The 14,359-nt window shown below is 39.6% G+C and overlaps 1 protein-coding gene across 9 annotated transcripts in view; it reads right to left on the bottom strand.

Moving 5' to 3' along the window:
• Nucleotides 1–14,359, bottom strand: part of MCTP1 (multiple C2 and transmembrane domain containing 1) — a 275,473-nt gene that overhangs the window by 17,223 nt on the left and 243,891 nt on the right. The gene's annotated exons all lie outside the window — the stretch shown is intronic.

The following is a 14,359-nucleotide window of genomic DNA, read 5'->3' as shown; positions in this document are numbered from 1 at the left end:
GGTGGGGGTGAGAAAAATAGACAGAGAAACCAGAAAAGGAATGATGAAAGATTGCGGTTAGGAAAACACCTGAATTTGTGAGATGCTTATCTAAATCATACCCATGCACTTTTGTTGTCCACTCATTACCAACAAGAGCCTCATCAAAATAAGATAATGCTCCGTTTTGAACGTTTAAAGTAGCCTCAAAATTTATCTTTAAATAAATGCCTATACAGCTGTCACTGATTGATAAAAAAGGAAGATTATGGAGTTCTGCTGGATTAACAGCAATTTACAATTTCAGCTGCTGTTCTGAAATACGCTGGCTTGAATGTAGCAGACATAAAAGTTAATTTGATGTTTTAGTGTATGTAGAACATAATTTTCATTTCCTTCTTTTAAGGATTATGATAATGATTAACATGCTTTTGGGCAGAGGATAAAGACTGACTATTCAAGATCACCTCCATACCGGGCTAGGATGCTATCTCTGCATCAAAGTTTGCATTTAGATTTACTTTACTGTTTCTGGAAGCTTCCCAATCCCGTGTTGCTGGGATATTATGATCTCATAATTCTTATGTAAGTTGTTCACCTAAACAAACAGAGATAATAATTTTACACTAACTTATCAGCCCAGCTTGGCAAGCCTAAGAGACAGCAGCTGTAACTGCTTCTGCTGCCAAAAGACCCGCACCTCCAATGTGGGGCTACAACCTCAGAGTTGTCCCCACCACGGTATGAACTGCCACCACAAAAGCCAGCAAAAGGAGTCCAGTACTGATTTAGAAGGTGATTCAGCACTCCAGCCTTAGATTTCTATTTCAGAGTTAATATGAACTATTCTCTGGACACGTTCTCCACAGTAGGCGGAATGTGGTCCTCTTCTAGTCTCCTCCAGGATTGCTACCCTGGGTTAGGCTCCTAAAATTCAGATCACTAAAGATCGGTGACAGCAGCCTTACTCCTTCCCTCCTTTGGTTATCAGGCTAAAATACACTGATCCTTTTTAAGCAAGGCTATTGCTCTGATGTTTCTCTCACACTCACTGCTATTAACGATTTGCTTAGATCAAACACATACAAAAGTAATTTTGCATTTCAAAATTCACACGATTGTGTCTTGGACTGCTGATGGTTTTGGCTCACAGAAATCAAAAGGCATTCCTTCCCCTGAAACTTCCTTACCCAAACTGGCACAGACAGTTTTAGTACTAAATTACATGGGTCTGGTCAAGCAGAGGACTATAGGAACGTCTTTACCACTGGTACTTGCTGCCCAGACAGTGCTCTTTTGGAACGATTAATCCAAATCTTTTGGCTGCTTTGGGTTCCAGTGATTTAACTCAACGGCAAGTTGCTATGAAAAAAGGCAAACAAAACCATTTTCTTGGGGATGCTGTTTGTAAAGAGCAGCTGTTCACAGAGACTTGAAAACAACAGGTGAGATGCTCAGAGTGGCTGCATGTTGCTATCACATCCTAAGGTCACCAAAGCCCAGGTGAAGAACACCAGTTGAAGACCAAGCCCTAAAATCCGATTGCTCAATGATTGCTCAAAGAAATTAAAGTGCTCAATGATTAGGCAAAACTCCTCTCTTAAGGAACATGATCTGGAAAAGAAAAACATTAAGCCTTGTGCTCAGTTAATCCAGCAAGTCTAGGTTATCTGAAATATTTCATTCCAAACGTGAACTTATTGCAATGAAGATGAAAATAGCAATAGGTGAGATCTGGGTGATGTTCTTTGTATAAGCTGAATGTTTAAAGAGATTAATCTTGGAAGCAGTTTGAATTCCAAACTGATTTAACAAGAAGATGGTCAGAAGAACCATAAACACTCAAAACGAAAATGTACAATACCATGATCATGTCACTAGCTCTGCTACGCCAGCTCAGAAGAAATCCTACGGTGTCTAGAGCAGGAAAGACTAAGCAAGATTCCAAAGACAAAGCATATATAAACACACATTTCAAACAGCATTTACAATTATTCAAGGAATCTATCAAATATTAATAAACTGAAGAAAGAAAGCAAGAAGCCTTTCAAAACCACCCCTTTTTTACATAATTCCCCTGGATAAATGTTTAAGCTGTGCTTTTGGAAAATTACATAGTGTAAAAAAATAGTTTGACATTCAAGGCTAAACAATACAAAAAGGAAGAGAACAGCAGTGCCTAGAAAATATCCTTGCAGATACTCTGGGGGTACAGTGGACAAGGAGTGATGAGTGAAGCAAGAATTCTAGGGTCCCTTTGGAGAAAATCCAGAGAAAAGCTTGAAAAGGCTCCACTGCTGATTTTGTCTGTATGCTTATTTCACTGAAATGGGGTGGGGGAACGATGGACAGACCCCTCTTTGTTTATTAGGAATTACTGAAATTTTGGAAAAGATCTAAAGCTGAACCTGAAGGTGTGGTGGGACTGTGAATATATAAAATCACAATGAAAGGTAATTTGCAACAACATTATTTTAATGTCTAACCACTACAATAGTCTATTCTACATTCATTTTAAATATGCTTCAGCAAGCAAATGTCTCAGAAGGAAAAAAGCACATATTTGTGCTTTAAACGATTTAATTTTCTTTCTTTATTTATTTATTTAAATGATAAATGTTTTATCATTTACCACAGTAAATGCTATTCCAGCTGAAGAGTTTGTAAGAGGTGCTCAAATTCCAGTGATGTACTGTAGTCTGCAATACCAGAAAGAAAAAACAGTAGCTCAAAGGCGAATATTTACACATCTGTTTGCTTGTTGGGTTTTTTTATTTTTCACAAAAAAAAAAAAAATTGTAGCTAAAGCAAAAGCTTGGGCTGTGTAGTGTATGCATACATCTGTTATTTTACAATAAAAGACTTTGTAGAAAAAGCTACCAGCTTGTTCTTGGTCACCTAAGGTGAATTTAGTTTACTTTTGAGAAATTAATGAGACCTGCTTAGTTGAACTGGTAATGAATAGAGATGCTTTAGAAGGAAAGTGCTGTAAAAATTAAATACAAAATCCAGGTGATTACTGTAATGTTGGAATGGCAGCTGAAAAAATAAATGGCAGGAAAAATAAAAATTTGTTGTCCTTCCAGCAATACTAATTTGATCACTGAGCTCTCACGACACAGGAAATACACTGGATCACAGTTGATACTATTTGTACTAAATCCTGCAACCAAAGCAGAAAAAAAACAGCTAAGACACCTAATTTTCTGAGGATGAAAAACAGGCATTCAGTGGAACTTATCTGCTTTCCTAAAGAAACAAATAAACAATGGGGGGTTTTGGTTTTTTTTTTTTCCACAATTTTTTCACAAATTAACCAGTGACCACGTGAGATACATTTCCCCACTTTACTTTTTTCCTCATAATCTCCTAACTTGCACACTGCCTCTTTAAAAACTTCATAAAGTACCAAGATCCACAGATACACAAATGCCAGAGGAAGAGCACTGGGAGCCCGCAGGAAATAACAAGCTCCACAGCAAACACACTGCTGCTCTTCAACAGCTCAGCATGGACGGTGGGCATTAAGCAAACGAATGACTGAGACGGATGAGAATAAGCAAAAGGGGCACCCAACAGAATTCAGCCTGAAAATCTTCAGGAAGAGTTGGCACACAACACATGATGTGCCCCTGAAGGAACTGGACCCTTTTGAAATGGCACTATTTTCAGAAGAGAAAATAAAATCATAAAGAGAATTGAATACCACCTCTCCCTTGCTAAATCCTCAGTCCTTTCCTGATGTTTTCACAAACACCAGAGACTCGTGTTGGATGACACTGGCTTCAAAATTTTGCCAGCACCAGCTGTCCACAGGTGCACCGTGCAACCTACACTTTCTCCAACTCTGCCACTGCCGTCTAACTGAGGGTGCTGTATAGTGCATGATCTCTAACAAGGTGCAGTCTGTTTAGAATAACCTATTTTATTCTCATAGGCCTTTTCCTTTTCTGCAGAGAAGACAAATTAGGGCTTCATAAAAAAAAAAGCAGCTTATTTCTTCTAAAACTTTAAACTCATTGCTTCTTTTAGTGACATTCAGAGAAGCAAGAAGCACCAACCACAGTGCAAGAATTCAATGACAATTCTTCAACTTTCAGCAAAGAGTCTTTGTATTATTTACTGTCTAGTACATAAAGTTTAAATGCTTTTCAGCCCTGGTTGCAAACTCAGTACCCATCTGCAGCCCTACAACAGCAGGGAATAAAGCTGCCATTGTAAAATATCTTTTTTTCTCCTGTGTGCCTGCTTTCCATAGATTTCATTATTTCTCCTGGATCTGCACACATTGTCGTATCTAGGGCACAGCACTGCTAAGTAAACAGGGAGAAGGGCTGTGAAATTTTTATCATCATTGAAACAACTGGCTGGGAGGTGATACTGTATTCAACCTTTTTTTTCCAAAGGAAACACAGAAAGGAGCAGGTGCCGTTCCTCTGGAAGTAGAGCTGTGCTACTTGAGCCTGACAGTTTGAGATTAAGCACACAAACACTTGAGGTATTTAGACTTTGCAGCACAACCACAAAAAGGCTGCAATAAGCAACTGTACTGGATTAAAGCAGGGGTTTTTTTTGCAAAGGGACAGATTGGTGCGATATTTAGAAATAGCCAGACTGTACCACAGTTCTTTCTATTACACACGTGGAAGGACGGCTTGTGCAAGGCACAGGATGGACGTATGCCTGTACAGAAACAGAGTGGTCAAGAGCAGGCACCCACAGGAACGAGCCAGTTGAGGTCAACCAGGTATTTCAACTTCCCAGAATATTTCTCAAGCTTTCAGAGAACGGTGCTTCAGGAGTTTCCACAGCTGTTTGTTCTGAGTAACTCTCCATGGCTTTTTCTTCCATGAGTTCACCCGCTCTCACATTGGACCTCCGGAAGCTTCAAGCACCCACACCACTGTTAGTGGCTCCGCTATTCCCCCCCAGCTTCCTTCAGGCAAACACCATCCAGCCCTGATAATTTGTTATTGTTCATTTTATTGATTTCTCCTACAGCTTCTTTCACCAACGTTTGATTTGAAGCAGATCCTCTCGCACAACCCCTGCAGAAACCTCCCCAAGCTTTTCCACAATGAGTACACATGCAAGAAATTAGGAGTAGGGCTCACATCCAAGGCCCTCAGGTAGCTTGTTTTCTTAAGTTCCTAGTACCATACTTTCAAAATTATTTATGACAAGTTTCTCGAAGCTTTTTAGAAATTATAACCAGTCGAATTGATACTGGGAAAGCAAATGATAATCTACATTTTGCTTAAAATAAATCTTTTAGACTGTTCCTGAAAGAAAAAGATATTAAAACAACTATGTGAGGAGAAAGAGGTAAAAGAGCTCAAAAGATTAATGATAAACTATCACAAAATTTGATACTAGAGCTGATGTTTAATCATTTATTAACCCAGATCAAAAAGAAGGAAGGTTGAGATGCCAAGTTTAGAGGTGACAGGATTACTTCAGGAGGTGATGTCAAATTTCTGAGGAATATAACGAAGTTAGATGAATTGCTAACACTAGTTGCTTAACTTTACCTAGCACAATTATACAATTTGAAGAGATAATTTCAGCTGAAGTACTGAATTCAAGTTAAAAAATAAAAACAAAAAAGCTGATTCAGAAGAAAGGCAGGCATGAACTACAGAAATAATGAAAATTGTGCAAGGGAAAATAAGACAATGAACAACAGAAAGTATATAGGACATTTTAATTTACACAGAAGACGAATGAACATAATAAAGATATTAAAAATAATGAATGGTTTACAGAAAGTAAATTGGGACTCTTAATTACTCTTATAAGGCAGTAGGGATAAATGCTCCACAAACTTGAAAGGCAGCAGAAGTAGAACTGACAAAATTAAATTATTTTTTCCGTACAATGCAAAACCCACCAGTCAAACTGGCTACCAAAACAGCATTCCTACGAAGAGCTCAACAAAACTAATAGCAGAATTAAGCACATACACAATAATTTTCCTGTGAAATTATAAAAACAGTGGGTAGAACAATCATCCATCATTTCAGGGAAAAACATGACAGTTAAAATCTCTTGTGGAAGTCAAACAAGAGTTTGAGTCAGAACAGAGAACAGAAGTTACTGTGATAATTAAGCATATACAGTACACACACGAGCCGAAACCTTTCCTGTTTATTATTTGAGATACTTGCATGTTTGTTAGAAAGTGTCAAAGAAGCAGTAGGAGAACAAGAATTCAATAGACAGAATCATGGAACTGCTGATATAGAAAAAAGGTACTGAGAAGTACAGTCTACTGCTTGCTAAAAAGGATTGCACAGATATGCATAAAAAAAAATAATCTTTTCACCTCAGTCATACAGTGCAAACAGACTTGCAATAAACCTTCTGAACAGGGTCACAGAAGTGTTTTCCAGCCATGATTCCTTCTGGGGGGGGAAAATGGCTAATTAATTCTACTTTTGGTAATCGTTCCCATCCCAAATGAATAAATGGTTCATTTTACTGAGTTTTTTCTGTTTATGGAGACCAGGGCTAAGAGAATGTGTGGCGTGCCCACAGCTGTAACACTGGTCATTTACACCAATACTTACATCCCAACAGCTATTTTGTGTTTCCTTCTGTGGAGCTCTGCCAATCCGTGCTTCGAAATAGATTCATTCTTATTACACGGTTATACAATAGCATGTACAAAAACAAACATGTAAGAAGATCTCCAGCGTTCTCAGGGAGGAGGAGAAATCTGAATACCTTCAACCCGACCTCCAACTGAAAACCACCTGAGAACCTCTACTTTACATATGAACACACAACAGCGTTTTTCTTTCAGTTTGCTTACTTTTTCTTTATATGATAGAAGAGCTTAGAAACCAGCTACTACTACCAGTCAGCCTCTCAAAACACGGCAGGAATTTCTCCCTCCTCCTGAGGCACCAAACTTCACTCTCAGACAGATGCCGAGCTTTGGAGAACGCACAGCCTCCGCAGCGCAGCATCCTACTGCACTGCCCGTGCCCCGAGATCGCATTGCCTTTGTATTGACTGTAGCGCTTTTGATTCCTGTGCAGTTGAAAATATTAATGTATGCAGTGGAAAATATTAACATGGTGCTACAGGGGAGAGAAAGGGAGGGAAATCACTAACAAAGCTCACTCAAAAACAGGGGAGCGCAGAAGTGTGTAGCATGCAAAGCATTTCCCTCCCGTAGGTGGAAGCACCTGGGAGATACCCCTGTTGAGTTATGGAAAAGCAAACGGAATGCAAAGAAGATCCCGTGGCAACTGGAGATGGCACCGCCTGGCTGGGCACCCTTCCAGGGCTGTGTTTGAGATTGCTCCCTGCTGCAGGGAGATGGCTCAAGCTCTTTATTAGTAGCTGTATTAACATTAACAAGTGATAATATTATTAATATTAATAATTAAAGACATTAATTATTAAGACTTTTTTTGTTGTTTGCCCTAGGAAGGGGAGCGGGGACCTCTCAGAGCAGAGCCTGGGGGGTCTCAGCATCCCCAGAGGATGGGTTTACCTTGAAGCAGGGGCAGAAAAACAACTAGCTGCACCACAGAAGGTGGTGGAGAAAGTAAAAAAGCATTAGATACTAAGTTATCAATTACCTCTGAGTACGCAGGGTAACAAAGCAAGCCCAGTTAAATCAAAATAAAATGGGCACCGCTTCTCAGAAAAGTAGTATAAAAAGACAGCCATCTCTTTCACAGCTGGTCATCATCATTATTTTTCATATTTCATGCACAAGCCCTGCTTAGCCCCTCAGCTGTTGCCATGTTGTGTCCCTAGCTGTATTCTGTGAGTGCTGAAAAGACCCTTTCGAGTACGAAGGCACCACTGTGTACAGCACTGTCATTGAACGCAGTCCCAGCGTCACAAGGGTTGAGATTGCTCAGCGGCGAGAGGCTATTACTTGTTTCACCCTTCCGTGTGGTCATTTGTTTCTAATTTCTTTATATGCCATTTATGTGGCATAAATCCTTTGGCTGATTCCAGTGACAGAGCTGAACTGAGCTCTCCGCTCCCCACCTTGTCTAATAATATGGAGCAAACCAGAAGTACCCTCATTAGAATGGATGTATATTACTAAAAGATCCAAACTATTCACCTGAAGTACTACTAAGAAGCAATATATTTTAATCTCATCCACCCCACATTCAATTTTCCTTACTGTTACTACAAACATTACTTTCAATAAACATTTCTAAAACCTCAGTCACCATTAACGTGTTTTAAATAGGCATCTAAACCTGTAAAACAACAGCAACAACTGAATGGCGCTGATTTTGTGTAGTTTGTGGTGGAGATCATTTTGTATATCTAATCACAGTTCCAATTTTCTCCTAGAGTGTAAGAGTAGGAAGAACTATACATGGAAATGAGGAGGGAGAGGGAAGAATATAAAGGATTCCTAAGCAGAAAACCTTTTCAAAGTCCTAATAGCAGGTAACCGATCTAGTATTTTATACTTTAGAAACTCAGGCCAGGGCTCTGGCCATGCTTCTGCCCTCTGTCCTTACATGCTTTTCTAGGATACAACTCTGAGTAAGGATATTGATGATGCCCAGAAGAAATGTATACTGTCTGGATGGTATCGACATCTCTGAAGGGGAAGAACACTACTATGCGTGTCAGGCAGTGCAGCAGCTTTGGAGTGCTCCCTGTCCTTGACTTTTTAGATAAATGATGGAGAAAGCAAAGCAGGATATTACTAGAGCATAATTGTAACAATTATTTCTGCTGTTTAGTTTCATCCTTATGGAAATATATCCTTTTTGACTCCCTGGAAGCTATTACAAGACCTTGTCCTTGTAAATGACTTCATTCAAAAGAAAAAAAAAGGAAAAAAAAAAAAAAGGAAAAAAAAAAGGAAAAAAAAAAGGAGTAAGAACAGCAGACCTTCCTTTTATTTTTTAGTGTCTTCTCAGAAGCTAACATTATCTTTTATGAATGTTTTTCATGCTCAGATTGTGTAAAGTGATTTCTCCAACCCTCCTCACCTTCCTGGGAAGCGGACAGCAGGTACAGAAACCATCTTGGGTGTCCCAAGTCCTGATACTGATTTGGGGGATCATTTTGATCAAAAATAATCATCACAGACTTTGAAATAGAAGCATAGATTTATATCATAATTCTAATAGCAATGACTGGGATTGTAAATATGTGCAACCAAACTCATGTTCTGCAAAGTCTGAGGCTTTTACATAGAAAAGTGCATTTTATGACAGCCAGCACACACAGAATATGTGGCACTCACTGATGTCAATGGTCACAGGAGTTCGTCAGGAAGTTCTCTGAGTTCCTGTGTCCAGATAGGGGAATAAACTCACATATTTGGCCACTTCTTCTTCAAGGCTGGTCTTTCATTTACAGAGAACAACAGATTAAAACAACAGTAATTGTCAGGATCGATCCCCCCTGCAGTTTTAAAAACAGAAGTATAACACACTCCTGCCTTTCAGCACTTCTGTATTTTGCCACGCCTTTTGAATAATAAATGTCAGTAGAGCAGTAAGATTATTAGAAAATTTCTTTAATAGTCAAAGCATCACTTCCAAGTATTCCCCCAAAATAGTCTTTAGAAATGTAGCATGTTTTCTTTACAGCTGGTATTTCTTTCCTGCATTCTGTTGCTGAAAACTTTTTTAAAGAAATCCAAAATCAGGGAGTTTTTAAACAATTTTATTCCCCTCTTCATTCAGGAAGGATACATTGTTTTCTTGTCGGTTTTGGGGTTTTTGGTTTTTTTTTCCATTGTTAAAGCAGAAATCTCTTCCTATTCCCCTTATGTCTTTCAGCTGATGAATTTGTCCCCTTTTTGTGATCCTTACCTCTTTCCCTAAGAAGTCTTAATTCACTTTGTAGTCCAGTTTGGTCAAATTCCTTTTAGCTATTTTCAATACAATTTTGTTTTAAGCTTGGATCTTCAAGCAATCTGTTGTGAAACTACAAAGACTGGATGCTTCTGGCTGCTACTTCCACCCAACGGATTTGTTAACACAGATAAGTTAGGGTTTCTGAAATTCAATGAATTTTGCGGGGCAAAGCCCAAAACCCCTTGTGTACTGAACGGTATTAACTTGGCCACAAGTTCCAAGTTGCTGTGTGCTTATCATCTTAGGGACGTAATCCACACAAACGATATCTATACATGGGAAATGCTCTATAAACACAGAGCTTTGCAGACAATGTCCTTGCAAATTCTTCATCAATCGTCCCCACCTACCCCACTGAAACACAAGCATACAGCCATTTTCTTTCTTTTCTCCCCTCTGCTTTCCCCGCACCTTTTCCCCTGACTCTCTGTCCCTGTATTTGCTCAAAGAGTTACTCCTCTGTGCTGCTCCTTATCAAACAGGAATTTGCCAGAAGTATTAATGCTTGTGACAAATGACACCATTCACGGACTCAGACCCCCAGGGCTTTGGCACTGTGCTTAGCCAATGTGGAGGAAACAGACAAGAGAAGACATATTCGAAGGAATGAGAAAAAACCTTTCTTTCTCCACTCTAGTTCAGGACACACGGGTAGACTGCTGAATCTCAATAATCTGCACTAAAACATCTCAGTGTTAAAATGAGAATAAGGAAGAAACATCTGTAAAATGTTCCTGCATGCTTGAGGTACTTCCAGTAATACTTGTGAATGACCTGGAAGTACAACATCAAAACTGTTTCTTTTCCCCCAGAAAACCTGAAGAAAATAGATATTCCAAAGTCCTACTTAAGGATCTCAGCAGCTGGCATCGAAACATGAGCTGCAGAGCAAAAATTTGAGGATGTGGGGACTGGTGGGCAGACAATGACCTGATCCCCAAGCCAAATAAAAGAAAAAAAAGCATCAGCAAAGGATATTTCCTCCACTGTTCTGACAACAAAAAATAAACAGTGTATTGGCAGAGACAATAACCTTAAATCCCAATATATTTGATCCAAACAACTTATAACTACTGTGCTTTGGTCATCTGGAAAAAGGATCTGGCTCTGTTCTGCATATTTCCATCAAATCTTGTACTACTTTTCTTCGCATTTTAATGCTGACCTGCTTTTTAAAGGCAGCTCCATTTAAAAGAATGGTATTTCTTCAAACTCAATAGATTATGTCCATCTGTGGTGACATCTGAGCTCTGAATGAAAACAGCAATTTAGAGATATAAAACATTTTGAACTTTCCCCATATTACTCTTCCAGCAGACTCCCAAGAAGGGGTTGTGCTGTTCTTTGACTCGACCAATAGATGCAACGTCAAACAGCAAAACCTACTAGAAAAGGAGCTTCTCACCAAACTTTTGGGGGGAGCTTCAAGAGTGTGGAGTGCTGCTCTTGAATCTGCTGGCTTTTGCTTGGGGCTTTTTGGGGCTATGGCCCATGAATGAGCAGCCCCTGAAGTCTGGTTGGCATCGAAGGAAAACACACTGTGGTCCAACACCCAAACTGTTGTGTTTTCCCTTCAAAGTCTGAAGAACAAGGAGTCTCCAGTGGTCTCTGTGCACAGGGGTTCAGGAGTTCCAGCCTCCAAAAGACAAGCATTTCACACCTTAAGGTGGCCTTTGCTTGGTGGGTTGTGCTGCAGCATAACGTTCGTTACATTCTTGGTTAGATTATCCTGAAAAGCACCTTTAGCTTTTGTCTGAAAACACCTTTCACTGACCCATTGCAGTTCCTCTCCTTAGTTTGCAGGCACTGATTTACAGAAGCAAACCAAGAAAGGGTCTATATGTCATCTGAACACTTTTAGTCCATTACCAAATAAACAGACAACATTTCACTGGGGAAAAAAAAAAATCTTCAGCGCTTTCAGGAAATGACATTTCCATATTTATGCATTAAGAACTCAAAATTCAGCCTAAAACTTTTTTTTATTGTTATTTTTTCTTAAATATCATGGTGTTAGAACACCGCGATATTTTCTTCTGAATCAATAAATATCCTGAGGAAGCTGGGTGAAAAAAATTACACAACATAAGAGACGTTTCAAAAAAATTATTTAGTAACAAACTGGCTCTTGGCCTGTAACACTATATAATGTAATTTCTGTTAATGCAGCTTCAAGCGTTCCCTGAACACACTATGAAATCTTAATTTTTAACAGACAGTCGAGAAACCACAACTATTACTATGCAACCCATTCCTCTATCAAAATGCAGGGGTGTGTATTATGCTTCAGAAAAATAGCTGAGTAAACTGTTTCTTGATCTTCACTATATGCTATGTATTGATCTAAAATATTCAGGCAGCATTTGTTCTTTTAGAGTGGAAAGGAAAGCAGCCCTGGGACTTTGCAGAATAGACTAGAAGATGCTTTGGTGCATGGAATCACCCACACAAATTCTAAATTCCCCCCCAAACATAAAAAAGAAATATTTTAAAACAAACCCAACCATAGATTAGCCGCCTCCTCTGCAGCAGCAGAGAGGGTATTCTAAAGGATTGCTATCTATTCTTTCCCTATTGGTATTTAAAATTTCAATCAAACAGTAATCTAAGGCCAAAAAACATCTTTTCCATACTTGATTTTAAATTATAGCTAATACCACACATTAAAGGCATAACAACACATTGCCGTATGTTAAAGGTAGGAGGAATCATGCTACTCTTTTCTGTAAAATACTAAAAGGAACATCTGCTGAGCAATCAATCTTAAATTACTATTTCTGATTGCAAGAAAGCTTCAGATTTAGCAATGGTGTTCTGACTTTTTTACACTGTTAAAAGAAAAACAGAAAGCAATACCTTATCGATACAGCGCTTTTCTCCCAGAGCTCTGTGTTACCTAGATGCCATCAGGTATCTGTGACATTACATAAATGAGGGGTGTCCATTTTGTTTTTGTAAACTTGTTAGCCTTCAGAACAAAAAGGGTTTGCTAACATAAAGTCTGTTTCTCCCACCCTGGACTTTGTTTCTTTAGCGCTTGAGCAGGCCAAGAAAAGATAAAAGGGGAAAGGAAACAGGAAAAAGAGAAAGAAGAGAGAACCCATACTTAAAATATTTATTAGCCATTTTTCATAGACATTTTTTGGAATGTATGAAAATAATCCATATACATTCCTCAGCTCAGTTACTTACAAATAACTTATCTGTAGAATCAAGTAAATCTGTCAGTTGTGCAAGTTTATTTTTCCATGTGCTATCTTGAGATAAGCAGGTCTGTAATATTAGATTTCCACTGACATAATTGTGCATGAATTCTCATCTGATTTAGTATTACATGGTGCAAAAGGTGACACATTTCCTTTAATATAGCCCATTAGAAAAGGAACAGAATTGCCAGCGTATGAAATCTGAGGAGTTTGATTGAAAGACTCTGAGACTTTGAGGTCAACTCAGTGGAAAAGTAACTTGCTCAACTACCCCAGGCACTAAGCACTGTGACAAGCAAACCTAATACCTGGCGCAGTTACTCAGTTAGGCAATCAATAAAAACACTGCATTATCAGACTGCTACAGCTGTATGTTAACCTATCGTATTACCTCATCTGCTCCCAAACCAGTCAAACATACATTTGCTGATGATGCAGATAACGCAGACACCACCCCGGTCCTTAAGTCACATTTAATACTAAGCTAGAGTGCTAAAACAACTGTTTATTGCTTTTCCATATGCCATAAATTCTAATTTTCGAGTGTATCTCAGTTGTACATCGAAGACTACATTCAAAGCGCTACCAAGATGGCAAAGCCAATTGCTCCCAAATTAAGGTACGTGAGATTTAAGATAAGCTCTGCACATTCCTGTATAGATGCTCAACCCACACGTGTTCCCCCAGCACACCTCCACCCAGGGCTTGGTGGCCTCTCCCTGCCTCTTCGCCTTCTCCTGACACAGATCTCAGCATCCTTCCCCACATCCCTGTCTGCCCAACGCCCGGCCACCCTGGTTCCCTAAGTTGTCTCCACAAGCTGGGTTTTTTTTTCTTTCTTTATGTCTTTTCTGGCATCTCTCTCTGTTTCAGCTCTTGTTCCCACAGGATCCTCAACTCAGAGCTGCTCCCACAAGGATCATGGGTGGGCATCTGTACCCTTGGCACGCAACTCAACAGAAAAGTCACTAAACCCACAAAAGACCCACTGCCCTCCCCAGCACTTTGTTCCAGCGCTTGACCTTTTGTGAGCCCACACCAGGCAGCAGCAGCCATGGCAGGTACCTGTCCTGCTGGAAGGATGCTCTGTGAGGATACAGGTTCACAAATCAGCTACTTCCGCAAATTTCTGCTGGAGGTTGGCAGACTGCTGCCTCTTGCCCTGGCAAGACCCACCACTAAGCCGCATAAACTGCCCAAACAGAAACAAGAGCTTCAAAGGAATTAGGAAAACCTCATCCTTCACATAGCAGTCACCTGTGTCTTTGGTTATCTTCCAGTCCCTGCTACAGCAGGAGGCTAGATACCTACAAA

Source organism: Falco cherrug, chromosome Z (assembly GCF_023634085.1).
Source record: "Falco cherrug isolate bFalChe1 chromosome Z, bFalChe1.pri, whole genome shotgun sequence".
NCBI lineage: Eukaryota > Metazoa > Chordata > Aves > Falconiformes > Falconidae > Falco > Falco cherrug.
The sequence above is the reverse complement of the archived record's forward strand: the minus strand, read 5'-3'. Positions and strand labels throughout refer to the sequence as shown.